The sequence below is a fragment of the Phalacrocorax carbo genome, chromosome 1 (genome assembly GCF_963921805.1).
Source record: "Phalacrocorax carbo chromosome 1, bPhaCar2.1, whole genome shotgun sequence".
NCBI lineage: Eukaryota > Metazoa > Chordata > Aves > Suliformes > Phalacrocoracidae > Phalacrocorax > Phalacrocorax carbo.
This window is the reverse complement of record NC_087513.1, coordinates 17,183,246-17,210,042: the sequence shown is the minus strand read 5'-3', so window position 1 is coordinate 17,210,042 and position 26,797 is coordinate 17,183,246. Positions and strand designations below refer to the sequence as shown.

At 42.7% G+C, this 26,797-nt stretch overlaps 2 long non-coding RNA genes across 2 annotated transcripts; both read right to left on the bottom strand.

The window, feature by feature from the left end:
• Positions 1-9,588: 9,588 nt before the first annotated feature.
• Positions 9,589-11,750, bottom strand: LOC135313889 (uncharacterized). Its single transcript, XR_010373382.1, has 4 exons — positions 11,662-11,750; positions 11,388-11,544; positions 10,748-10,980; positions 9,589-10,228 (listed from the first exon to the last, which is right to left on the bottom strand). It is a non-coding gene; the product is annotated as an uncharacterized LOC135313889 (long non-coding RNA).
• A 7,374-nt stretch (positions 11,751-19,124) lies between these two features.
• Positions 19,125-26,775, bottom strand: LOC135313875 (uncharacterized). Its single transcript, XR_010373376.1, has 3 exons — positions 26,725-26,775; positions 22,153-22,311; positions 19,125-19,351 (listed from the first exon to the last, which is right to left on the bottom strand). It is a non-coding gene; the product is annotated as an uncharacterized LOC135313875 (long non-coding RNA).
• Between the last annotated feature and the right edge of the window lie 22 nt (positions 26,776-26,797).

Here is a 26,797-nt window from a genome sequence, read left to right as displayed (position 1 = left end):
AAGAAGGGCAACAAAGTTGGCGAAGGGTCTGGAGAACAAGTCTTATGAGAAGTGGCTGAGGGAAGTGGGGTTGTTTAGTCTGGAGGAGTCTGAGGGGAGACCTTATCGCTCTCTACAACTACCTGAAAGGTGGTTGTAGTGACACAGGGGTCGGTCTCTTCTCCCTAGTAAGAAGCGCTAGGACGAGAGGAAATGGCCTCAAGCTGCGCCAGGGGAAGTTTAGGTTGGATATTAGGAAAAACTTCGTCACCGGAAGGGTTGTCAGGCATTGGAACAGGCTGCCCGGGGAGGTGGTTGAGTCTCCATCCCTGGAGGTATTTAAAAGAAGGGTAGACGTGGTGCTTGATACAGTTTAGTGGTGGAGTTGGCAGTGATAGGTTAGTGGTTGGACTCAATGGTCTTAAGGGTCTTTTCCAACCTTAACGATTCTATGATTCTGTGATTCTAAATATGTGGAACTAAGGCTACAGAAAAGAACTATCTTTTAAAAATTATTTGCTCAGATAAAAGTAAAGTTTAAAAATTAATAGAATTTAACTATGATGTGGTGAGTGTTTATGTTACCGCTGCTCCTTACCATGGTTTTACATGAAAGTGAGTTCTGGTACCAGTGTAGCACTCAAAAACTTGTTATGGGCAGCAAAGAAAATGCACCTTATATGAGAAGCCAAGAATTTCTCACTAGTTTAATGAAAATCTTAAGACTTATTACAGTACAACAGATAGTTATTAAGATAAGTCTAGTCACAATAAACTACCTGCCACAGTACAAAGTATCTGATTAATAAAGAATGACATAAATAATAGAGTTAAAACTGTTGTACAAAACCTTCCTAGTATCTACCTCTACTGTTGGGCTGTCCCTTAGACTTCCATTTTTGGTCCTGTATTTGATGGCATCAGTAACTCTAGAGAAGAAGGTGGGGGTTGCAGCAAGTCATCAGCATCCCATGTTATTTGCCAGAAGTGTGATGCTCATGATGGAGTTTCTTCCACTTCTTTACTGGAAGGAGGAGTACAGTATTGATGGCTTTTTCCTCCCCACTCTGAGGATCCCCACCTAGGACTGTTTTTCCAACACACTGTTACAGAATCACAGAATGGTAGGCGTTGGAAGGGACCTCTAGAGATCATCTTGTCCAACCCCACTGCTTGAGCAGGCACACCCAGAGCAGGGGCACAGGAACACGCCCAGGTGGGGTTTGAATGTCTCCAGGGAAGGGACTCCACACCCTCCCTCGGCAGCCTGTTCCACTGCTCTGACACCCACACAGGAAAGATGTTTTTTCTCATGTATAGCTGGAACCTCCTGTGTTCCAACTTGTGCCCATTGCCCCTTGTCCTGTCATTGGGCACTACTGAAAAGAGTCTGGTTCCATCATCCTGACGCCCACCCTTTAGATATTTCTAGGTATTGATGAAATCCCTCCTCAGTCTTCTCTTCTCCAGGCTAAACAAACTCAAGTCTCTCAGCCTTTCCTCGTAAGAGAGATGCTCCAGTCCCCTGATCATCTTCACAGCTCTCTGCTGGACTTGCTTGAGCAGTTCCACATCCTTCTTGAACTGGGGGGCCTCAAAACTGGACACAGTACTCCAGATGTGGTCTCACTAGGGCAGAGTAGAGGGGGAGGATAACCTCTCTCAATCTGCTGGCCACACTCCTTTTAATGCACCCCAGGACACCGTTGGCCTTCTTGGCCACAAGGGCACATTGCTGGCTCAGGGTCAACTGCTTGTCCACCAGCACTCCCAGGTCCTTGTCAACAGAGCCGCTTTCCATTAGTTCAGTCCCAACCCTTACTGGTGCATGGGGTTGTTCCTCCCCAGGTGCAGGACCTTGCACTTGCTTTTGTTGAATTTCATGAGGTTCCCCTCGGCCCAGCTCTCCAGCCTGTCCAGGTCTCATTGGATGGCAGCACAGCCTTCTAGTGTATCAGCCACTCCTCCCAGCTTGGTATCATTAGTGAACTTGCTGAGGTTACACTCTGTCCCATCATCCAGGTCATCGATGAATATATTGAACCGGACTGGACCCAGCATGGACCCCTGTGGAGCACCACTAGTGACAGGCCTCCATCCAGACTTTGCCCCATTGATCACAACCCTCTGAGTTCTGTTGCTGAGCCAGTTCTCAATCCACCTCACTGTCCACTCATCCAACCCACACTTAGCTTCTTCATGAGGATCCTATGGGAGACAGTGCTGAATGCCTTACTGAGATCAAGATAGACAACATCCACTGCTCTCCCTTCATCGACCTGGCCAGTCACACCATCATAGAAGGCTATCAGGTTGGTCAAGCATGATCTTCCCTTGGTGAATCCATGTTGTCTATTTCTGATAACCTTTTCCTCTACATGCCTGGAGATGACCTCCAGGATGAACTGCTCCATCACCTTTCCAGGGATGGAGGTGAGGCTGACTGGTCTATACTTTCCCAGGTCCTCCTTCTTGCCTTTCTTGAAGATTGGAGTGACATTTGCTTTCCTCCAGTCTTCGGGCACCTTTCCTGTCCTCCATGAGCTTTCAAAGTTGCTGGAGAGTGGCTTGGCAAGACCATCAACCCGCTCCCTCAGCCCTTGCAGGTGCATCCCATTGGGGCCCATGGATTTGCGAGGATCCAGTTTGCCTAGGTGATCTCTACCCCAATACTCCTTAACGAAGGGGAAATCCTCCTTTCTCCAGATTTTTTCTTTCACCTCTGGGGACTGAGATGCCTGAGGGCCAGCCTTAGCAGTAAAGATTGAAGCAAAGAAGACAGTAAGTAATTCCGCCTTCTCTGCATCCTGCGTTACCAGGGCCCCTTCCTTGTTCAGCAGTGGGCCCACTGTATCCCCAGTCTTCCTTTTGCTACTGATGTATTTAAAGAAGCTCTTCTTGTTATCCTTGACATACCTCACCAGATTTAATTCCAAGTGGGCCTTGGCCTTCCTTGTTGCACCTCTACATACCCTGACAGTATTCCTATATTCCCCACAAGTGGCCAGTCCCTTTTCCCACATACTGTGAACCTCCTTCTTCCATTTGAGTTTCTCTAGAAGCTCTTTGCTCATCCATGCATGTCTCCTGGCCCCTTTGCTTGACTTCTTCCTCCTAGGGATGCACCAATCTTGAGCTCAGAGGAAGAGCTCCTTGAATACTATCCAGCTCTCTTGGACCCCCCTGCCTTCCAGAGCCCTGGCCCATGGCATTCCTCCGAGCAGGTCTTTGAAGAGGCCAAAGTTGGCTCTCTTGAAGCCCAGGATTGTAATCCCTCTGTTGCCCTGCTTAGAAGCAGTATCCTGAACTCGACCATCCCATGGTTGCTGCAGCCAAGGCTACCCCCAAATCTCACATCCTCAACCAGCCCTTCCTTGTTTGCTAGTATAAAGTGGAACAGCACATCTTGCCTCATTGGATCCTCCACCATCTGCATCAAAAAGTTATCCCTGATGCTCTACAGGAACCTTCTGGATTGTGCATAGCTTGCTGTGTCGCTTTTCCAGCAAATATCAGGGTGGTTGAAGTCCCCCACGAGAACCAGGGCCTGCGACTGTAAGGCTACTTCCAGCTGTCTGTAGAAGGCTTCATCAACTACCTCTTCTTGATTAGGTGGCCCGTAGCGAACACCCACAACAGTGTCACCCATATTTGGCTGTCCCTTAATTTTTACCCACAAGCTCTTGACTTCTTCCTCCTCCACTCCAAGGCAGAGCTCGATGCATTCCAGTTGCCCCCTGACATAAAGAGCAACTCCCCCACCTCACCTCGCTGGCCTGTCTTTCCTAAAAAGCCTGTAGCCATCCATGACAGCATTCCAGTCATGTAAGCTATCCCACCATGTCTCTGTAACTGCAATGAGATTGTGGCCCTGCGACCACACACAGATCTCTAGTTCCTCCTGTTTATTCCCCATGCTGTGTGCGTTGGTGTACAGGCATTTCATTGAGTTACTTGAGCACACAGGTTTCCCTGGAGGGGTGCATGAGGATCCACTATAGCCATGCACACCCTTGAGGTGGTTGGTCTCCTGATTGTCATCTCATGAGGCAGCTAAGGCACCTTTGTTGCTGCTCTGGTTGACCTGTCTTATTCCCCTGCTGGATGTGATGGCATTAGCACTGCCAGTTTGGCCCCCCACCCCCCGAGTCCCTCAGTTTAAAACCCTCCTCACCAAGCTTGCTGCCAAAGATTCCCTTGCCCCTTCCAAACAGGTGGATTCCATCCCTCCCTAGCAGGCTATGGTTGCTGAAGACGGTCCCGTTGTCATAAAAGCCAAAACCCTCACGTTGACACCAGGCACATAACCAGGAGTTGATTTGCATTATTCGCCTATTCCTAGTCGCCCATTTTTCTCCAACAGGTAGTATGGAGGATGAGATAACTTGGGCAGCAATATTTTTCACCTGCTTCCCCAGGGCTTTATAGTCTTCCTTAGTTCTGCCCAGTCTCTGGCTTGCAGTGTCATTTGTGCGCACATGGAAGAATAGCAGCGGATAGGTTACACTTTGCTCTTGCTTCATTGGTCTGCAACCTCATTTTACATCTAAATTTACTGTATGTCGTGTGTTTTACATCTGCTTTTTCATCTCTTTGTTATTCCAAAAACCAATTTTTCCCAGCTCGCAGCCTGCACTTCTTTACCAACCACTGGTGAGCTCTTCACAGCACTGGGGTCCCCAGTGGCATCCTGAGCCCCCTCTTTTCAGCCGCTGCTCCTGCTCCTCCACCCTGCATCCTGTGTCCCCACTTGCAAGGCCTCTGCTGTCACACCATGCCGATGCTCCTCTGCATCACACACTTCTGTGAGGGTCGCAAATAGGCCATTATACACAGAATATATACTTGTTACTATCTGTAGGAAAAATATGGTTTGAGACTAGGTCATTAGACCTAGTCTAATGACACCTGGTCATTAGAAAAACTGCTGTTGCAGTTTTTGCAAACCCAAACAAAGCTCCAGGTAGGCAAAGACAAGTTTAGATGAAAAATGACACGTCCTGAGCCCTTGCAGAGTTTCACAGTGCAAGTTCCTTGCACAGACCTTCCACAGTGTGAAACCTGGGGCCTGTCCCTAGCAACATCAGTATTGGGCTGCATGAGATCCTTCTTTTGTATCCATGTATTGGCCATCATTTTTTCGGGTAACATTTCCTCCTGGGTAGTTGACCTGACTGTCTGTAAGACCCCTTCTTCTCTGAGAATCTTACATTCCTTTTCCAAACTGAACAGCATCGGCACACAGCTGCTGCTTGCCTCTTCCAAGGCAGCCTGATGTTGAAACACAGTCCTGTGACACAAGATGCCGATTTGAACTTCCAGACTCAGGAAGGAAAGGGATCCATCTCACCACTCAGATCACTGCACCTGTATGCAGAAGACAAGAGAAAAGGGTGCTTTTCATGGTTTACAGGAAAAGAGTGACTCTTACTCTATTTCTAAAAGAATAGATACTCTGGGATAGTGAGCTGATGTGCAGCAAAATTAGCCTGTCATGGAGAGTGCTGGGATCTCAAACACAGCTTTGTATTCAGTGTTTCTTAGAGGCTAATTCTAAATAGCTGTCTTTTCCAGGTGTCTATATGTATATATGCTCCATTTAAGAAGTGTAGACTTTTAACATAGGCTTTAAAATTCTTCTTAGAGGGAGAATCCTATAATATTGACGCTTAAATATGTAACTTGTAGGTACCGAAGTCCTTTTCTGGACTTGGTATTTCAAATTCTGTCCTGACTAAAGTAATGCAGTAAGTATGAAACAACTAGATAACCACAGAGAGCTGAAGAATAGTCAGCATACAGTTATTATTAGCAGCTCTCTGAACTCCCCTTGTGCTCTGCACTGTCTTAACACTGGAATAGTTCCTGCCTCAAAGAGATTAAATAAGGCTAAGGTTCAACATGTGGATTTTAAAGATAACTGCAGAGGATGGGCAACAGAGAGCATACAGAAAACTAATAATGCCAGATAATTACTCCTATTGATAAAATCAGTGAATGGAGACAATGCAATGTAATACATCTAGATTTTACTAAAGGATTTGATATAATTTCTCAGCAAATGATGTGTTGATTAAAAATTAGCACTATACAAAATGAATGCAACACATTCTAAGAAGATTATGGCTCAGAAAGTAATTCTAGAGAGCATTTATAATAGCGAGTTGCGGGATCAGTTCTATTCAATGTATTTATCATTTACTGGGAGACTTCACATATAAAACATAATGGAGACCATTAATAAGGCAAAAAAGTAGTTCTATCGAGGGACTGATAGAACTGGGTTTCCTGATAAACTGGGTTCCCTGGAATAATGGTGCAGTGTAGTTCAATGCAAACACATGTCCATAAGACACAAAGATACACATAATACAAATACTATACAGAGCCCCGTTTTAGAGAGCAGCATGTCCAACATGGAATTGAAGACAAGATGGATAACAGCTGTAAAGAGTTTATAGTGCTGTAGAATAGGAGAAGGTGAGTTGTAGCCCTTTTCCCAAGAACAGACTGGCCGCAGGCAACAGATACTGTTTCCAAAGTACCTTAGGAAATACAGAACAGGAGTTTGAGTGTCAGCCTGAAACTCAGGGGAATTAAATTCATGCACCTAAGACAGGAACTTTTTTTCTCATTTACAATATTTTGCAGACATTATAAGTAACAGAAACCTCTAAGGGATTGGGTGAGAAACAATTTACAGCAAACAAAACTACCCTACCTCAGAACATAATGGCTATGGTCCTGACCTGGTGCTCCCCAGAGAGCAAAGAAAATATCAGCCACAACTGTTCTCCTTTAATCATCCCCCAATTTTCATCATATAATCCATCTGTCTGGGGGTTAAACTGTTGTCCCAAAAGACAGAGCTTGGCTGGTGCTGTAACAGCCTAATGTGTCTGCTTTGGGACAGAGAAGCCAGAAAGGACCCTGTTCTCTAAGCTGAACTTAGCATCTCCACTTGGCTGCTCACCATCCCTGGCTGCTGGAGCAGCTCAAAGCTGCTTCTGCCAGCTGTGCTCTCTGCCAGTTGTCCCCATCAGCTGCGTTTGCTGTCTGCAAGCTGCTCGGCGGTGTCACTAGCAGGCAGAGCGGCTGCTCGGCTCTCTCAGCTGCAGGCTGCTCGGGTGTTTTGCTGGATTATTTCATGTAGCAGTGCCTGGGGTTCTTCAGCTCTTTGGGAAGGTTCAGTGATGCACGGGAATGTGGTAAAGTCATCACCACAGAAAGGCGAGTCCCCAAATACTGCCTTTTAAAGATTGCTTCAGTCACTCTCTCCTTGGGGTTTCTTTGCCAACACTTCTTACTTAGCAATTATTTACTGTGAATTTGTAGGGTTGCCCAGGCTTTTTCCATCCTTATACCTTAGCTGATTTTAACAGAAATGTTGTCAGTTTTACAAAATGCCTATGAAGTCTAAATCTATTGAGGCCTGACATGTTGTCTGTTTAAGTCAGCAGCTCCAACTGTCCTATAGGTGCCCAGAGCAGGTGCATCCTACACAACAGCCTGCTGCTCCCAAGGAAGGCCCACTGGTCTCTCAGGCTCATCTGAGCAGAAGAAGAGTCCCGACAGCTTATGTGTCCCTGTACTTGTATTTAACACAATAAACAGCAAATATATCCTTGTATAATAATACTTCAGACTGTGGTGTTTTATTTCATGTGGACTGTATCTCTGCAAGAAATAGTCCTTGTTCCTTGGTTTTCCTACAGCTTCAATTAAATAGCTAAAACATCCAAGTTTTCCTGCTTGTAGGATTCACTGCAGTACTGAAGCAACAGGAAAAGAGCAAACTTATTAGGCAACATCAGTAAGACCAATCACTTGCCTATTTTTGGCTGGTTGTCACAGCAAGGAACCAGTTACCCTACAAAACATCAGCACTAACCTTTAATGGGTACCCTGCAGTGGTCTTATAGATGACTCAGCTGAACCAAACCAGTGAGATGGCCATTGCTGTCATATGTACAGGATGCAAATATCTTCCAGATTTAATGCTTAAACTATTAGCTTTGCTCTTCACTTCAGATCAATTTTACTCAAAAATTCCTTTTTCAAAGGAACTTCAGAAACCAGAGATGAGTGCAAAATAGTGTAATGGATGCTGTGCTTTGTTCCCAAAACCAGGCAAGGCTGGAGGCAGAACCGCGGATTGAGTAGGGAAGAGATGAAAAGCTACAAAACTACTGCTATGTGACCAGCCATGTTACTCTAAAGAGTGCTGGCAGGAAAACCATAGTCCCTTTTCCTGTCTCATAAACCAGCCCTCACCCTTTCTGCTCCTAACAATGATGGATCTGTTGACAAATATACTATAATATATATAGTACAAGTACCATAAAATACTTTATCCTTGTGATTGCTTTTTCAGTGTTTTAATTAACATTTTTCTGCAGCACCATGCATTTCATGATGAAGCACAGTATATGGAAGCCTGTGGGCCACTTAACTGCTATGCAAAGCTGGCTTGTCTGCGAACCTCTAGGGGTCAGTTCCTTGGAAGCAAAGGACCATCTGTCATGGTTCAGCCCCAGTTGGTGACTGAACACCACACAGCCGCTCACTCACTCCCCCCACCCCTGTAGGACAGGGGAGAGAATCGGAAGAGCAAAAACAATAATAAACTTGTGGGTTGAGATAAGAACAGTTTAATAATTAAAATAAAATAATAATTATAATAATAATGATTATGATAATAATAACAATAATGATAATAAAATAAAAGGAAAAGGGAAAAAGGAAAAAAACACAACCACAAATGATACAACCGCTCACCACCCGCTGACCGACGACGCCTGTCCCCTAGCCGCGATTGCTGCCTCCCTCCCCCAGCCAGCTCCTCCCAGTTAACATACTGGGCATGACGTTACATGATATGGAATATCCCTTTGGTCAGTTTGGATCAGCTCTCTTAGCTGTGCCCCCTCCCCTCCCGGCTTCTTGTGCACCCGGCAGAGCATGGGAAGCTAGAAAAGTCCTTGACTAGTGCAAGCACTACCCAGCAACAAGTAAAACATCTGTGTGTTATCAACATTGTTTTCAAACTAAGTCCAAAGCACAGCACTGTTCCAGCTGCAGTGAAGAAAATTAACTCTATCCCAGCTAAAACCATGACACCATCTCAAGAAGGAGCCCTCCCTCGTACACTCAGTTGGGAATTCATCTAGGGAAAAAAATACCACAGTGGAATTGGTGATCCAGTTCCCATCTAGTTCCTGATTATCTGAACTGCTGTACTTTGGAAGCAGTTGCGACTCCTTGGATGGAAATTGTCTCACCTATTAGATGTCTAGAGAGTAAGTGTGTTTGCAGGGCTAGGTGTCTTGGGTCCTATTGTGATCAACAAGACTGGTAAATGCTAGCAATAGGATTCAGGGTGGGATTGACCTGGCCATAAGTAGGAGCCTGCTTCAGAGGCGGGGTGAGACACTGTGGAGGTGCTGCTGTCTGCACTGACTGCGAGGGGCACCCCACTCATCCCCATGTCTGGGCTGCAGATACCTACATCTAAGCAGGAGGAATCTCTGTATTTATTCTCTGTGTTCAATAAGACCTAAGCAAGTATAGCGCATACCAATCAGCCCATAGCAATTTCTAGTCCTAAATGGTACAAAACAAATAGAAAAGGAACTGACATAGGTTTGACTTGTTAAATGTATGCAAGCATTTATTTCACAGGAACTAACACATAAAACTCATTGTAATTATGTCAGTGATAATAACAACTACAGGGAAGATTAATGTCATACTATCTTTAAATTATCGTCTATTTTCTAGAGGTGAAAAAAGAAGAAAGCAGGAAGAAAATGTTTGCGCTTGAAGGGGTGGATTTCAAGATCTACTTATAATAAAATAATTATTGCTTTTTAAGGTTCAGCAGGAGATATGTTTGTTATGCTTAATAATGGCTCGATTAAGAACACAAAGGCAAATAATCAAAAGTTGTCCTGCCTCACAAAGTTTACAATTAAAGGATGTGATCTGGAGCAGTAAAGGGAAGAACAGCAAAGCAGACAAAAGCAGGAGATAAACAGCTCTGCTTGAAAACTGAACACAGTAAAACAAAAGGCTATTAGAGAATATCTGAAGCAGGTTAATAAAACTACCACAACACCAGTACCTGTAATGCCTACAGTAGAGTATATTAGCCAAACCTGAATATCATGAAAACAAAAATTGATCCCATGTTTAAAAGGAAGCCCTTCATAAAGCAGTACTTTGGTAGCTGCTGATTTGGCCTCTGTACCTGAAAACAAAATATCATAACTGTATTATAGGTGTAGCATTAGGAATCATGAAAGTTGATTCACCGTCCCAGAAAACTTAGCAGTGACACACTAAACTAATAAGGCAGAAAGAGGAGCACAATGCAAACTAGGAGTATTTTAAGACTCTGTTGGAAGTGCTGGGTTCACACTGTCTCTCCAGCAATTAGGCTGAAAGCTTTTCAAATTTGTGTTATGAATGAGGTTTCAGAGGGGGAAAGGCCGTGCACGTGCATCTTATCGCTCCTCTCTGTTGTGTAAGAATGAGCTCAAACAAAAACAAAAAGCCCAAACTTCTCTGTAGATTTTTTTCCTGTTTCTTTCTGTCCCCCACCAGTTCTATTAGTCTTTAGGGGAAACTTCAAACAAATTTCAGGCTACTTAGCCCAGCTCCTGGGCTGAATTTGGCCTTGAAGCCAATGTCTAACTTAGAAAGCAATACAGTGCAATAGGAGCAGACTGCAGAGTGAAAGGCTAGGTGCTGAAGAGCCAACACCTACCTTGTACACTTTATGGGGATTCACTTCCATGTAGTCTGACTGCTCCTTGATTGTTGGAGTCATTGCCTGCTGTCCTAGAGGATCTGTTCTGGTTTAGCTCACGTGAAAGAATTCACTTCACATGTTCCCAGATGCAAGTGCAACAAATGGAGATAGTCAGGAGATTCTCTTCAAAAGCTTGTTCCACATCTGAACTAAAATGCTAATATCAGGCACCTTGTCACATATATCACCTGCAGAAAAGTCAGTAGGGATTCTGCGCATCACCTAAAATATTAAATTTATCCCTCAGACATTTTGAAATTAAGAATGTATGCAAATATTTTATATAAGAGTGGTTTTGTAATCTCCATTTAAACACTAAATAAAACATCTTGTTATTCTATTTTTATTGCCAGCTTGACATGAACATTTAATGTGCAAGTATATTTTATGAATACATAAATAGCTACTTTTTCAAAACAGGGCTCAAATGTGTAGCTGCAGGTAATTCACTAAGAAAGAAAGAAGTACTTACAATACACAAAAAAAATACAGTTGTTTGGTAAGTGTACACAAAAGAAGGTTCATCCACATACAAAAGAGCTCTTGAAGACATAATAGTCATTGTCAAATTGTTGCTTCATGGTTTGAAACTCACCTTAGATGCTGAAAAACAGGAAGCATCTGTTTCAGATAGGCAAACAGGCTCTTGGCATCTCCCAGTAAACACTGTTTTTATTTCCATTGCTTTTCAGCCATTCTAGATGTTGGAAGATGGAGTTTCTCAAATGCCTTCTTTTCTAGCCTCTAAACCTCTATGATCACATGAAGCAGATTAAGAAATAATGAAACGCTGCATAGTTTATGCACTATATTATTATCTTTCTTATATTACTAAAAATTTCTTTCTTCTCTGTCGTAAAGTACAGTACCTCCAGTTTCTTGATCTAAAACCACATCAGCATTAAGGAAGTGTTCCTTTGTCCTCACCAACTCGGCAGTGGCACATAACAGTTTTCCTTTCAGACTTTGCCCATGGAAGGAAAAAGAGAAGAACATTGCTTGTATCTTCAAAATTATTGTGTGAAGTTTTATATATATGTACATATGCATATATATAGATCCAGTAATTGCCATGCTTTTTATCTCAGCTTTCTCAGACTTATTCTCCAGAAAGCATAATCAGGTGGTGAAAAAAACTGATCAACACCCTTTCAAAGAGCAGAGAACAGTGTTGCTTTTCTTTTTGCTTCCTCTGAATTTCTATTGAAATGTCTATACTTTATCTGGGTTTAAAAATTGATTTTTAAACTAGAAGTTTAGAGACCTTTTATGGATGATTGGAAAACTATCAAGAAATCATGGTCTACCAAAGAAATATTACAAATCTGTGATCTGGACTGTTGATATAGAGGGAAAATACCCTGGAATTATGTTATTGCTGCTTGGAGAAAGCATCAGGACCAACATTTAAAGGAAGGGGCTTAGACAGATCTAGAGTGGGAAACCATGGCAGGACTGAGCAGAACCTCATAATCCACCATCACCTATAGATGAAGACAGAATCTGGAGAAGGCAGTTTTGGTATTGGTTTGTCAGAGATCACATATGTCCCGTTAAATAAATGTCTCACTTGGCAGACACAATGTAGTTTAATCACTCTTGAAGGTAAAAGGGTCGACCAGGAGCTCTAACTGGAGGCACATTAAAGAGTAAAAGTAGGGCCATAGAAGCGAAGGTGTAAAATATTGAGCAGCCTTCCAGATGTGAGCAGCCTTCCAGGTATGAGTTTCAGCAGTATCCCAGAACACCCAGCTCTGCTGTGCTTTGCAACCCTTGCTTTGTTGCCATATATGGTGACACAAAACACAAGTAGGTTGTATTTCACAGCACTTCCCCCCTAATAGGGAGCTCCATCATGCAGCTGGGTCTGCATTAAATAATCCTGAGTCTACAGGATTTTGTACAAGGTCAGTGGCATGCATAATTTCTGCACATCCCCATTACCCCCTCCCCCCCCCATATATGTGCTTAATGAGGGACAGGGAGGGAAAAGGTGGAAGGAAGCAGAGCAGTCCTTCTGAGCTAGCAGCAAGACCATGAGAAGATTATAATGTATCCCACAAATGCTAGACTCTGCTCACATACCAGAAGTGGAGGTAGGGCTGCTAGCGGGAAGCGCAGGTGAAGCAGAATGGACCAAGGTAGGAAACTGGGTTGCTTTGGGCCCAAATGAGGGACCAGCCAGAGATTTTAAATGGATCTACCATACCTTTTCTTTACAGACAGTACCCCAAAATGGCTTTGGTAAATCCATGAAGCTCCATTATATTTGAACACAAGATACAACCGTAATTATCTCCTGAGCAAAGTTCAGTGACCAGAGAAGACTCATTTACAACTCTCATTACTTTAGGATCATTTCCGTGTGGGTTTTCCTCTGTAGTGTGACTCTACAGCAACCTTTAGAGACCATCTAGTTGCTACAAGGTCTACATGGTCCCTTCTGGGTCAGTAGGAAAAGCCTCCCCATCTGTCTCAGGCCTGGTGCTGCTTAGAATAGCTCCCAGGCTCTGCTCCCGCTAGCCATGCCCTTTTCCCTGCCTCTGCACTCTTGGGCTTCTCCAGCAGACCATGTTCAGTTGCTCTCAGGGCAGGGTACTTTCCACCCCTCCGTGGCTTTCATCAACCCCAAGTGCAGCAGCCAGGACAGAGCACAGGAGTGTTTGGGCACCTCTGTCCTTGCCATTTGGAACTGTGGTGTCAACCCCAAATTCACAGGATTTGCTCAGTTTATCAAGTGTTCTCAAACACGAGAGGACACCAGAATACTCTGCTATATATTTTTTCTTTGAGGTGCTTATAGGCTGGCTCCTCAGTGGCCATAGGGCAGTGGCCCACACAGCCAGGGCATGATCTGTCTTCATTGCTAGGGCTTATAAAGGTGGCATTCTGCATCTGCGCAAGTTTTAAACTCTATAGTTTGCTAGTCCTTAGACCCCAATTTTGTCTGCACATCCTCTGGCAGCTCTATCTCCCCTTGTGATGGAAATGCTTCCCACAAGTGAAAGCCCTGAGAGCCTCCTTCCCTGTGAGGTCAATGTGCCTGTCTTACCATCATTTCATAATCCTGCATGACAGCATTTGCATTTTATGCATTTGCTGTGGGCACAGTGACAGGTATCCCAGCCCAGGTCTCTACGTGCCGCCGTCATGGCTCAACCACCTGCACCCACAGATCTGGGAGCAGGGAAGCCAAGGTGCCACTCCACAGCTGAGGACAGGGATGCCGGTGGGACCCCGCACTCGGGGGCATCCTGGGAAGGCTACATTCTTGCTCGCATTGCAGTGCTGAGCATTGCTGTGTAACTGTTCCTGTATCCAACCCTGGTCACGTTACCCCAGACCTCAGGGGTAACTGGCATGAATAGATACCACACTCACCTTTCTCTGTCACACCAGCAGCCCAGCATTGTTTGCAAGCCTGCCACTGGGACAAGGGGTGAGGGCCAGGACAGGCCAGCTCCATGAAGCTAGGCAGCAGCTCTGCTGTCTTGTTCTTTACTTCAGGCCCATCAGAGACCCAGTAACATTGTTCTTTTTTGTTCTAGACACATTGGAAACTTGAGTGGCAAACAGTCCCTTCATGAGAATGGGACTGAATTGTTTTAACTTTCAAAGAGATTCCAGTTACACCTGGTGACAGGGAAAAGTAATTACCAGAACCTTCATGAGAAGTTAAACATTCCAAATATATTACATATCAAAACTTAAACAAAAAAGTTGATTATATCAATGCCATTTTATGATCTTTGTAACTATGTGGAGACCTCCAAAAGCACTGACTTGTCACTGAAATCTAAATATCTTTTGCAAAAATCTACAGAACACCCCCTTCATTATTCATAACTGCAAACCCAGGAAGGGCTGCTGTGATCAGTTTGTATGACACAGGCTAGGGATACAGTTCCAAAAAAACTTTCTGAATTATTGAACAAGAGCATTTCTTTCAGAAAAGTGTTCGGTTCTCATTTTAAAATTCCTGCTACAGGAGAATTCACCACAGCTCTAGACAAGCTGTTCTGAGAGTTAAAATACTGGCTTTTGAATTTGTCTCGTTTCATTAACAGACACTGAATCTTACCTTCTGCCACTAGATTTCTGTCCCCATAGTTACACTAAGACTCCATGGACTGACCCTTCTCTTGGCCATTAGAGATAGGTCAAGGTCCTTGGTGCTCTCACTGGAAGATGCGTTTTTCTAGTCCTTCAGACATTTTTGTGGCTTTTTGCTGTATCAAACTTTTTTTCAGTATATTCCACAGATTTATAACACCAGAATTGAACACAGTATTCCAGCGGGGTGGTACCAGTAGAACAAACAGATAAATTGTAACACCTCTGCCTTTATTTGTCTGTATATCTGAGATTGCTATACCTCTTCCTTCATTAAAACTTGCATTGGGAACTCATGCTCAGGTGGTCATCCAATAGGACCCCAAATCTCCTCCAGTGTCTTTACTCTAGCAGTATCCCATCTTCTTTTATCTATTGTTTGTTCCAGACATACAATACTACATTGGCCATATGTGATTTTCATATCCATCTTACTGAACATAGCAGAGCCCTCTGTCCTTGTCCCCTTCATTTAATTTGTGCTCCTTCTCTCAGTGTAACTGATTCGGGCTACCACCATCTTTTCATGTTACGCAAAATCAGCATGAACCTTTTGCAAGAATGGGCAGCAGAACCCCTTGAGATTAAACCTAAAATCACCCATTTTAGATTGAAAAAAAAATCAAAGTGTACATGGAGTGGCATGGAGAATGTCTCTGCAGAAGTGAAGCTTAATGGCATATTCTTAGAGGTCAGTGTATATTGGCTGGTGATTTTCTGTGTTCCTTTTATGGCTTTGTAAGGCAGAAGCCTAGAATTAACTGGCTTTTGAAATGCAAAGTAAGATTTTTCCCTTTACATTTCAACTCCTTCAGGTTGGGAAGGGCTCAGCTGGTGGGTTTTATGGCTAACAAAGGCAGGGTGAAGAAAGCAGCTGACTATGGACACTTTTAATTCCCAGCCTGAGAAGTTCCTGCTCCACTGAAGATCCACTGAAGATCTGTATCTGTAATAAATGTAATCCACGCCAACACTTTGGAAAGTTCATGTTTAATCTAACCTAATCTTAAAAGTCAGTAAAATATTCAGCTGTAGATTCTTAGATCGAGCTCAATTCACTTGTAACATTTGTTCTGTATTTTTTGTCAAAGTCTTTATTCTTTTCTCAAAAACAAAAAAAGAAAGAAATTGTTGGGATGGGAAAGAACAAGCAGTATAACCAGAACTTCAAAAAAGTGTAAAAGATCTAAAATTATACCCGCAGCTCAGTGCTCAGAGAGGATAAATAGCCACACACATGCACACAAACCCAATTTTTCTTTGATGTCCCTAATACAAATGCTGACCAAAGGCTGTCTTGCTTACTCTTACAAAATAAACATGTGAAATCAGAGGCCAAGGCGGATGTATTTCCTGTTGTGTTCACTGAAGCTACAAGGAGTAAGATAACATGAAACGAATAAAATCCAGGTTGTAATACAAACCTGAACAGCATAATGATGCCAGTAGGAATGTATTTTTCTGCTCTTATTTTATTAAGATATATATGAAATTGCTAGGTTAGTCACTGATTTCACAGAAAACCAGTGAGCACTGGCTGGCTCCACACAGCTATCCAGCCAAGGTGACACCTTCCCTCCTCTCTAGCCACATCCGTGCTCCAACTTCCACACCAGTCTCCTCTTTCACCATTTATCAGCGAATTTACCACCTCCCCTCTCATCTCTCACTCCTGCTTTTACCCATGCTGTAACACAAATAGGAACAAACCTTCCACACCAAAAAACCCCAGCCCTCCCCGCAGACAAACCAAAACATCTCGTCCCCCCACTCCCAGCCAGCGTGTTTACAAATTCGCTATCTCTGACCTAGTGCTCAGATTTATCTCTCTCTTTGCTCTTTTGCCATGGTGAGGAGCTAACATCCTCACTTTTGGGGGAAAACTGAAAGCAGATACCTCTTTGATGCCATCTTTGCAAAGATCACATGGGAGAGGTTGGATTCTGCACAGGACTGGTCTGCTTTAGTTGTCCCACATTATCAGGCCATGCAATAGCTTTCTCTGGTAATGTCTGCAACATGCAGACGTGGGGTGAACAGCCTCAAGGCTCACACAGGCAGCACGAAAGGATGACTGCTGGGGTGGCCAAGACCCACGACCACGCGTGCGCAGCCAGTGGCAGCTGGGCCGGCACCGCCTGTGCCAGCTGGAGCCTCCGGCTGGTTGGCCTCACTCTCAGCTCTCAGGTGCAGACCTGTGACACACGCTATGGACACGTCCTCTGGGTCTCTGCTGTTCCTCAGATTTATGCAACAAGCACTGCTCTTTCTGGCTGCCTGCCTCTGCCTGCTCTGACAGAGGTTCTCCTGCTTTTCTCCCTCCCAAATACACACAGCTCTCTCAAACCCTAATGACATCCTTCCTTTGCATGAAGTCCTTAGTCTGCCCAGTCCACAGACTCAGAGAGGCATCGTTTCTAGAGTTTATTTCATCAAGGAGTCTAATTTTATGTTATACTCCTGCGCAGGGAGGATGGTTGTCACTTCCATGACCTTAGCTCAGCTTTTACCCCACTGCCCATATTCTGCTCTTCCTCAGCCCTTCCTTATCATCTATAGCAATGCCTTTTTGTAGTATCTTCTTCAGCTTTTTCCCATGAAAGAGCTGATAAGCAAGTTGCTTTCTCCTCACTGTGCAGAGCAGACATATTTCACAACAGACCTCGCTGCAGGCAGCAAAAGCTCTGGTCAGATCCACATCTTCAGGCTTCTCAGCAAGACCCATCTCACTTTGAGAAAGCAACTTTTAGCAGCCAGGCAGAACTATGTTTGTTCGTGTTCCTGCAGCTGGCAGAAACTGGAGAAATTTACTGCTGTGTTCTGTGTCCTGGCTGATTCAGAAGAAACTTGATAATGTAAAAACACCTGGATGAAATCCTTTTATCATTGAGTGGTCTAGAACAGAACATTGTGGAAATCAGATATTCTTGTTAAAACATGCTGCACTCGCTCTCGTGTCTCTATGTCAGGAGCAGTTTGCCATGGAGAAGTAGCGTTGGGGAACTTTTTGCAGGAGTAGAATGTGGCTGAGGTCTTTCCCTGCAGAATTCTGGGAGCAGAATTAATCTGCTGGGAAATAACATGGCATTTCTGCCATGTGTAGGATTTTCCATGTATTTTTGTTGTGTTGGGAGGCAGGAATAGGAAGAGTCATGAACACCTTAAGGAGCTTGAGGTAAAGCTTAATGCTGCCTGCAAAGTTCTAGGGGGAACCTCGCTGCTGGGGAAGGGAGAGCTGGTGCTAGCAGCCTAGACTGGATCACAGTCCTTTCCCAACCTCCTTACTTGAGTATCTGTTTACTATTAAAGCTCTTATGGTTAGAGTTGTGACTCAGGTTTCTGATTAATATATTTCAACAAAGGTAAAAAGAGTTTTTTAGCTTAGAGTTAAAAATGTGGGAATACCTAAATTTGAGAAGTTCTGACCCTGCCATGATGTGGATTCCTCCTGTCAGAAGTCACGGTACACATTTAGGGTCACCAACCATTTGCTGTGGTAAAAGCTGCTCTAACTCTGGGAAAAGTCTCCAGAGAGAACCAGATTCTCAAAAGAAATCCCCCAAGCTTTCAACAAATTCTCTCTATGATTGCTGGATCCCAAGACATGCCCCGGGCTGTGTTTATTACAGCTCAGGGGCATGGAAAAGGAGACAAAACCAAATAACCACTACAGTTACAGATTTTGTAGTCTGGAACTGTTGGCGGATTTATACCAGCTGATCATATATTCTTATACAAAATATTATATGAATATTTATTATATATTATATGTTTTATATATAGTATTAATGGCTGATTATGTATTATATTATTAAAATAACGTTGACTCCTTACAGCCATTTCCACAAGCTGGAGCTTCTTATGGTCTTGGGAGATCATTCAGCAGCCAGAAATAGCTGAAGTACAAAGTAGATCCAGGTATCCCCAACCTTTCATTAGCTGTGTTTCCCACACATTCTCTTGACACACATGCATTGCCTCCCCCATGAGAGGGCTATGTGAGCTAAGCTGACTATCTAGTTGTTCCTTGGGTATTTTTTGCCACCATAGGTTTAAAAAAAACAGAACAAAACAGTGTATGTGGTCCAGAATATGGTCCAGTTGAGAACATTTCCAAGTATTACCTCCATCTGCAGTGAGAAAGAACTTTCAGGATGATTTCTTCTATGCTATTTTGACACACATCAGTTTATGGTAATACTCATTAACTACTATTGAAAATTTTATCTGAGGAATACTACAAATACTACATAGGAAAAGAACAGTCATCAAATACATAACCAAGGAATGTTTTAATGGCTAAATATTTTTTTGACATTAAAATCAAAGTAAGGTCAATATCTAACAGCCAAGGATGCTAAACTATGTCAGTGTTTTCTGATCATTCTAGTAAATCATAACGTTGAGTTCCCGAGTAAGTGGGGCAGAAATCCATATAGTGAGTTTCTGTGGAAAAAAAGAAAACCCACAGAAAAATAATGTACAACATTATATTAACTTAAAAAAAGACCAGCTCAGAACAGAGAACAAGAAGGGAAACTTGAACTTAGACCTTCATGAGTCCCTTAACTTCATCTAGTAAGCAAGGCTGACTTGATGGCAGTGTGCATCTTTCTACTGCTATATCCAATTCAACATCCCTTTTAGAAATTCAGGAATGGTTTAAAATTGATTAATATCATGAATTAAATATGAAATTATAAATACAATACCTGTCCTGCTCTCTCTCTGTTCAATGTTAAATTTGATGTATTTTATGCTACTCTGATAATTTCCGTGTTCAGTACTTCACCAGTTTTATCTTTAGGTTTCAGAATTAATAATCCTTAAAATGCATGATATCCATTCACACATCTTAGCTATTTCTTTGCCCACCCACAAGTTCATGTATAATCACGCTAACAGTCTATGGTTAGATCACTTCTTCAAAGTATGTAATGTTTTCATCTTTCATCAGAAACAGTTCTCTGCCACTACTCAGTAAGTAGGAAGTCCACTTCTTGAATGATCTGCCTTTTATTCAAATACAGGGCCAGATCCAGACAAAACCACTGCAAACCTATCTAAACACTAACCTAAAAGTGACGGGCAGCCAGGAATGCTGCATGGACATTGGGAACTACGGACCATGAGAACCTGGTCAACAGAAGTGCTCCTCCAGCTCCCTGCTGCAGTTACAATCCAGTTCCTGTGGCTCTTAGGGTATGGTACTACAGGGGGAAAGACAGAGACCTCTAATAATAGGAAGATACTCTGATATTACAAATGTCAGATCAGGGTAGCACTGCATGAATCAGAGAGAAAGAAGTGACTTATTACTAAGCAAACTACTTCTATTTATATACAAATAACTATGGTTCAATTATGTACTTAAGCACTGCTTTTAGGAAAATCTGCTTTCTGTAAAGCAAAAGCAATACGGTTGAAGTTACTTTCTACTACATCCCTTCAAACAGTACAGTCTTTGTGCTTGTTAAACTATTATACAGTATGTAATCTCATTAAGTCTGTGACAAAGTGGCAAATTTACCCTTTAGATTTTGTTATTTTTTAATCACATGGATTCGTAAGTTTTCAAGATCTAAACCCAAGCTGCTGGTGCTTTTTTTTTTTTTTAAGAGAGACTCAAGCATGACAGGATTATAGGTAATGGCATTACAACATCTGTACAGGGGTGGTGGGAGAGGTTTGACTGACTCTCAGAATTGTAAGAGGAATATATTTAGCTCGTTTAGGTTACTGTCTGGTTTAAATTATGTAAATTTTGTGTAGTTTTGAACCTTTCCTCCTGTGACAGCTTGGTGGTTTTTTTTTTTTCTCTGTTATTTGAAGCAGTTCTTAAGTCACTGAGATCATCTTTTGTGCTTAAATCAAATTTTAAATGATACTTTTGTGACAAGCTTTTTAGCCTTTTTTAATCATCTTTTCATCTGATGCTGTTAGTATGCAGTTATCTTCCAGATTTCTGTGATTGGTGCCTTCAGGCATATCTCAATGGAATATTTTCTTTACCCTGCCACATTTATGTTGCTTTCAGCTTTCTTCGAGGCAGTTTGGCTGTTAAACAATTTCTTCTCTTGAGGCAAAACTGATTACACTTATTTATGACATCGTCTCTGAAAGTGAGTTTTTTACAATTATTTAAGGCAGGAATTTATTCTCAGCAATTTCCTTCCTTTACAGATTCCTTCAATAAAATAAATGTTAGAAGCAGGTGCATATAATGGGGATCACACTTTGGTTAGAAATAGACTTAAATCATTAAGCCAAGTGGGTAGAGTACCATAAGACGTGACATCCATTGCTTGTTGCCTCAGCTATCTTTGACTGAATGACCAGTCAGTGGAATCTTACAGCCTTAGTACTGGGAGCTCCCTAGATGTAGACCAGTGCCGAAATGTCAGTACCACACCTCATACAAAGTGTGTGCATGACCCACTTCAGCCTGGTGGCTGGTGGCAGATATAGCACAAGTGACCAGAGCAAGGGTAGTTTACTCAGTGTTATTCCTTTTATCTGTTCTCCCATGGAAAATGAAACTGGGACCGCAGAGGTGGTCAGCGCTGTTTGTTAGGGGTGTTCAGTCCGTCCCCTCTGGGGTGTCTCCTTGTTGGTGCTAGAGGAGGAGCACTGCACAAGCAAGTCATGCTTTTTTATCTGGGACACTGAGGTTGGACACTTTAAGATGCTGAAACTGTTACAGATGTCTCACTGTAGCAATAGTTTCTTAGGAACAAATGTACAGCAGAGATTCACCTTTCCCTCCTCAGAAGAGAGGGAGACACTCATTAGAGCCAGCTATGGGGTAATCATTTCTGGACACTAAGTAGTTGTAAGAAAATATCTCCACTACTTCTTTTCAGCAGCTGATATATAACTTTGAGAGGTTTTATCATTTTATCAGAATGATAATAATGTCCTTAAAACTGCTAACATTTTTCCTGGTTTGTGGAGCTGTATCTTCTTTTCATTATTTCATCATTAGTTTAAAAACTTGTATAAGTGGCAGACACTAAATGAGAAAGAGAAACAATGTATGTGTAACAGTAAAGAACAAAGTTTCCTTAAAAATCTCTTGCTGTCACTCCTCCCTGTCCCCCCCCACCCTCAGACTGTTGTATCAAGAATTGGTGTCTGCTTATACTTGGAAGTGTAAAGGGGTGTGGATGAGAAACTGCTCCTGTTACTACTCATTGACTATCCCACTTTCCCTAAGGTTTTTCATAACTGCTCAGTGCAGCTCTTACCCCTCTCAGCTCATAAGAGAAAGCATCTCCATGGATGGCTTCTCCATTCAGAGCAACAGCATGAGGTCTCAGTTTCAGGCCAAGAATCGTAATTTTGTTGTACTTCAGAATATCAGCCCCTCGGTAGCCATTTTTAAGTATTTGTGCCTTCAGGTTTCCCTGGAAAAAGCCACAGAGAAAATTTTAGGACCATGACAACTCTTTGGAGGTGACTTACTGCATACTGTTACTGTTGTGGTCTCATCTTTGTAAATGAACATATAGAATGTCTTCCAATGTAGACAAAGTCTGAGGCCATAAAGGAAAAACAACAGTCACATTAATTTTCGTATAAGAAAGGTTTCGTGTATCATTATAAACTAACAAAGTAAGAAACAAAATAGTATTTACAACATTCATTTCGAATCTTCTTGGACATGTTTTTTCTACTTGTAATCAAAGCAAATTAGGTTCTTGTACACATTTCAGGGTACAGTAGAATATGCAAAGCCAAAATCCAGATACGGAGATTCAATTAGTGACCCTGAGGAAGATTCAATTAACATCCACAACTAACTGCTTTAAACCATTAGCATCTTCCACAAACATCATCTACTAGGTATTTTACCCCTATTTTATGTCCCACATCTCCACAGCTCCTACTAGAAATCTCTGCTATGTATCTCCCAGCTTTCAGGACACTGAAGGAATACTGTATGTCCACAAAGCCTTGTTTGTTATACTTCTTATTTACTATGTATCCCATATTTACGGTGTATCAAGAGGACACACAAAGTGGTTAAACAAATTCATTTGGATCACCAGTGACAGTAATTTCCCATAAAAGCAATGAAGAGGAATCATTGCATTTGTTATGTGATCAAAGTTGTTAAGGAAATAAAGATGAATTACACTGCCTAGGAAATGATGAATTGCTATGCAATCATGACTTTTTAAAAATATGCCAAGGAGAAACCCATGATGGAACCTTTTGCATAAATTAGCTTATGTTATTTCAGTGGCGCATGGTGGGAGGGGAGCAGAAGCTAGATCACAGTATTTGTAACTTAGGGCTGTGCTTAGACTGCTTATTTCAGGCATCCACACTAAAAATAAGTGCTATTCCCCAGCACACTGATTTAAACTGTAGGAATGTTGGCTTTTATGGAGCAAATGGGGAGGGGCCTCTAAAAGCCTCTGGAGAATGTGCTAGAGTACTTATATAGGGTGTCTTCTCCTCATTGGTAAAGCTCCAGCATACAGGGGGGTTCAGTATAGGGACCACCTCTCCACAGTGACTTATTGCTGTCTCAGATGTGTCCAATCAGGAGAGGTAGCTCAATGTGGCCACATGGACCCAGCAAACTCTGTGTGCTATCAAACTCAGTGATTATGACTGTATTAATAAAGTTGCACTCGAGATCTGAGGCCCTGAACCAGGGCTCTACAGTAAAAACCATTATTCCTCTGGCCAAGGTCTAGAACTGAAGGTCTTCTGGAGACAGGGAGGTGATGGTCCAGGGGAATGAGTGACCGTTTCCTCCCCAGGCATCTAGTGGTTAAAGCAATTGTCCAGGAAAGTCCTGAGGTCTCATCAGAGGGAAGGAACCTTTGACTACCACTCAAAGCCCCATAAATGCAAAGCACAAACAAGCCTTGGATCTGAGGGCACAGGCAGGACTTCCACCTCCACTTCTGAGCTGCAGAGTAATGTTTTTTCTTTCTTACTGTCTTGCTCTGGTTGTATGAACTTCACATTTTTTCCCACATTTTCCCCCTGAAAATTGGACCAGTTTTAGGAGGAACTTGCTCCCAGGCTATTCAGCTGACCAGTGGCTAGCATATTCTTTCAGAAGCTCCCATTTCCTTGGGCAAGCCTTCCCATCATCATCGGTTTAGTGTCTAGATTCACTTGGTATGGCCTGAGCACAGCTGCCTTGTTGCCCGCCTCTGGGGAAGAAGGCGGAGTCTGAGGCTCTCCCTGCTCATCCCTGAAGTACAGCAGATCTTATGTACCTGGCTCACGTATTTTCCTAGACTGGTAGGCTTAATATATGGGGCACTTTGACTTGGGGCAGTTTGACTCAGGTCACTTAGCCATTATGTGTGTCGAAATGGAGGTGTCAAGTGAATGAAAATACTGACAGCAGTGAGACAATACATGAGAGCAGGCAGCTTGAATTGTTCTCCGAGACTTAAGTGCCTGCACTAGTCTTGAATTCTTCTTTGTACTTCTGGGTTGTTTAAATGAAAATATAAATGAGAGGGTCTAATCCTGTAGCTGTTACTTGCACAACACTCTCTGCTGGGTTCAGAGTAAATGCTATGATGTCAGACCTTATCAGTAAATCTCTTAAGGACCAAAACTTGTGTGTTCCCCTAAAACTAGGTGTAATTAAATTATTCATCCACAATTTTTCAGGAATATAGAAATGTGCAACAAATACCAAGACTTTCATACATTTCTCACACCTCTACAATTTGCTATTTGAGATGGATTTTTCTTTTTAGAAACATATAATAAAAAATCAACATTAGAGATTATTGGAATGCAGATAGGGACTTCAGTCATGGATTTACAGGCAGAAGTCAAATATAAGCAATGAGAAATGGAAGTGCCAGTGAATCAACAATCTAATTTGCACAGATCAGAATTTAATATAAAACTGGATATTGTTTTTCTGTAGCCTTCTTGCAATAAATTACTATACACAGACTACAGAAAGCTGAGGTGATTTTTTTCCTTTTTGCCATTGAAATATCCTTTTTTAAAGAAGAAGATATTTTTCCTGGTAAATCAAGATGAAAATAAATTAAAAATTAAATTTAAAGTCCAGACATGTGGTATTAGTTCCAGGAAAATATCTCACAAATATACAAGACTACATCATAAAACCCATCAGCTTACTCTGGCTTGCTCTCACTCTTGGAAGACATCTGTTCTAAGAGCAATCTCACAATAGGGGTTAACAAGTTTTTATTCAGTTGAATAATTTCTGTAGATTACTTTGGGACTTTTAGGAATACATGGCATGAAAACCATGCCACAGTCTACATACAATATCTTATTTCTTACTAGATGTTGGAATTGTAGATAAAATATGATCTGTGTAGACGCCTGAATTAGGTTTTTTTTTTTACAATAACCTCCACAACTTACCATCATATACTTAATGAGCTTCTAGTAGATTTATTTTGTTGTATTTTTCTCAGCTGAAGCCTAGAGTGTTGGGTTTTCATGTTGAGTTTTCTCAGGACACGTCTGTGCAGAAGTGAGCGCTGTGTGAAAGGCACTAGTGCACTGACCCTGGGCTAATCTATTTCTGTGCTGCATGGAGCATCTGATCGGCACGGTGGGTTGCCAGTAGCGTGCTGAATCGCTCCATGGGAGGCCAACCATGGGAGCAATATCTGTGCTGTCAGACAAGGAAATACAAGCTAATGAAGTAAGACTATGTAATTCTCTGGGCCACAAAATGCAAGCTTCAAGTGATCAAAGTTGAAAAGTTGCTGGGATATCCTGGAGAGAGGAATGTAGCCTTCTCCCACCCATCAGAATGGAAGTGTTCACAGGAGGAAGACAAGGAAAAAGTCGCTCATTCCCAGAAGGAACAACATAGGAAAAAATATAAAAACATGAGCTGAAGAAGTGGATTTTTAGATTCACGTCACAGCAGGGACGTTAATGATGTGTCACCATGATGTGTCACAGTGAAGCAAACACAAAACTGCAACATCATAGAATCATAGAATGGTTTGGGTTGGAAGGGGCCTTAAAGATCATCTATTTACAAACCCCCTGCCATGGGCAGGGGCACCTTCCACTAGATCAGGTTGCTCAAAGCCCCATCCAACTTGGCCTTGAACACTTGCAGAGATGGGGCATCCACAATTTCTCTGGGCAACCTGTTCCAATGCATCACCACCCTCACAGTGAAGAGTTTCTTCCTTATATGTAATCTAAATCTACCCTCTTTCAGTTTAAAGCTGTTACCCCTTGTCCTATCACTATATACCCTTGCAAAAAGGCCCTCTCCAGCTTTCTTGTAGACCCCTTCAGGTACTGGAAGGTTGCTATAAGGTCTACCCAGAGCCTTCCCTTCTCCAGGCTGAACAACCCCAACTCTCTCAGCCTTTCCTCAAAGGAGAGGTGCTCCATCCCTCGGATCATTTTTGCGGCCCTCCTCTGGACCTGCTCCAACATGTCCATGTCTTTCCTGTGCTGAGGGCTCCAGAGCTGGACGCAGCACTGCAGGTGGGGTCTCACCAGAGCAGAGTGGAGGGGCAGAATCACTTCCCTCGACCTGCTGGCCACGTTTCTTGTGATGCAGCCCAGGGTATGGTTGGCCTTCTGGGCTGCAAGCACACATTGCTGTGTCATGTTGAGCTTCTAATCAACCAACACCCCCAAGTCATAGTTGGATTATTTTGTAGCTGTCTATAAATGAAAGCATTAGGTAGCTTACAGGTTTAAAGGCTAAGCTCTAAGAAAAAAAGCCTTCCAGAGAAGAGTTAGACATCAGCACCTTACAATGGTTACACTAAAATACAGCTACCTGTATGTATGTAGGTACCTTGTATGTTGCTACTTACTTTGCTGTATGTATATTTAGCCAAGAAGTAGTTCTCCTTTTCAATAGTATCTGTCAAAACACAGAACAAGGAG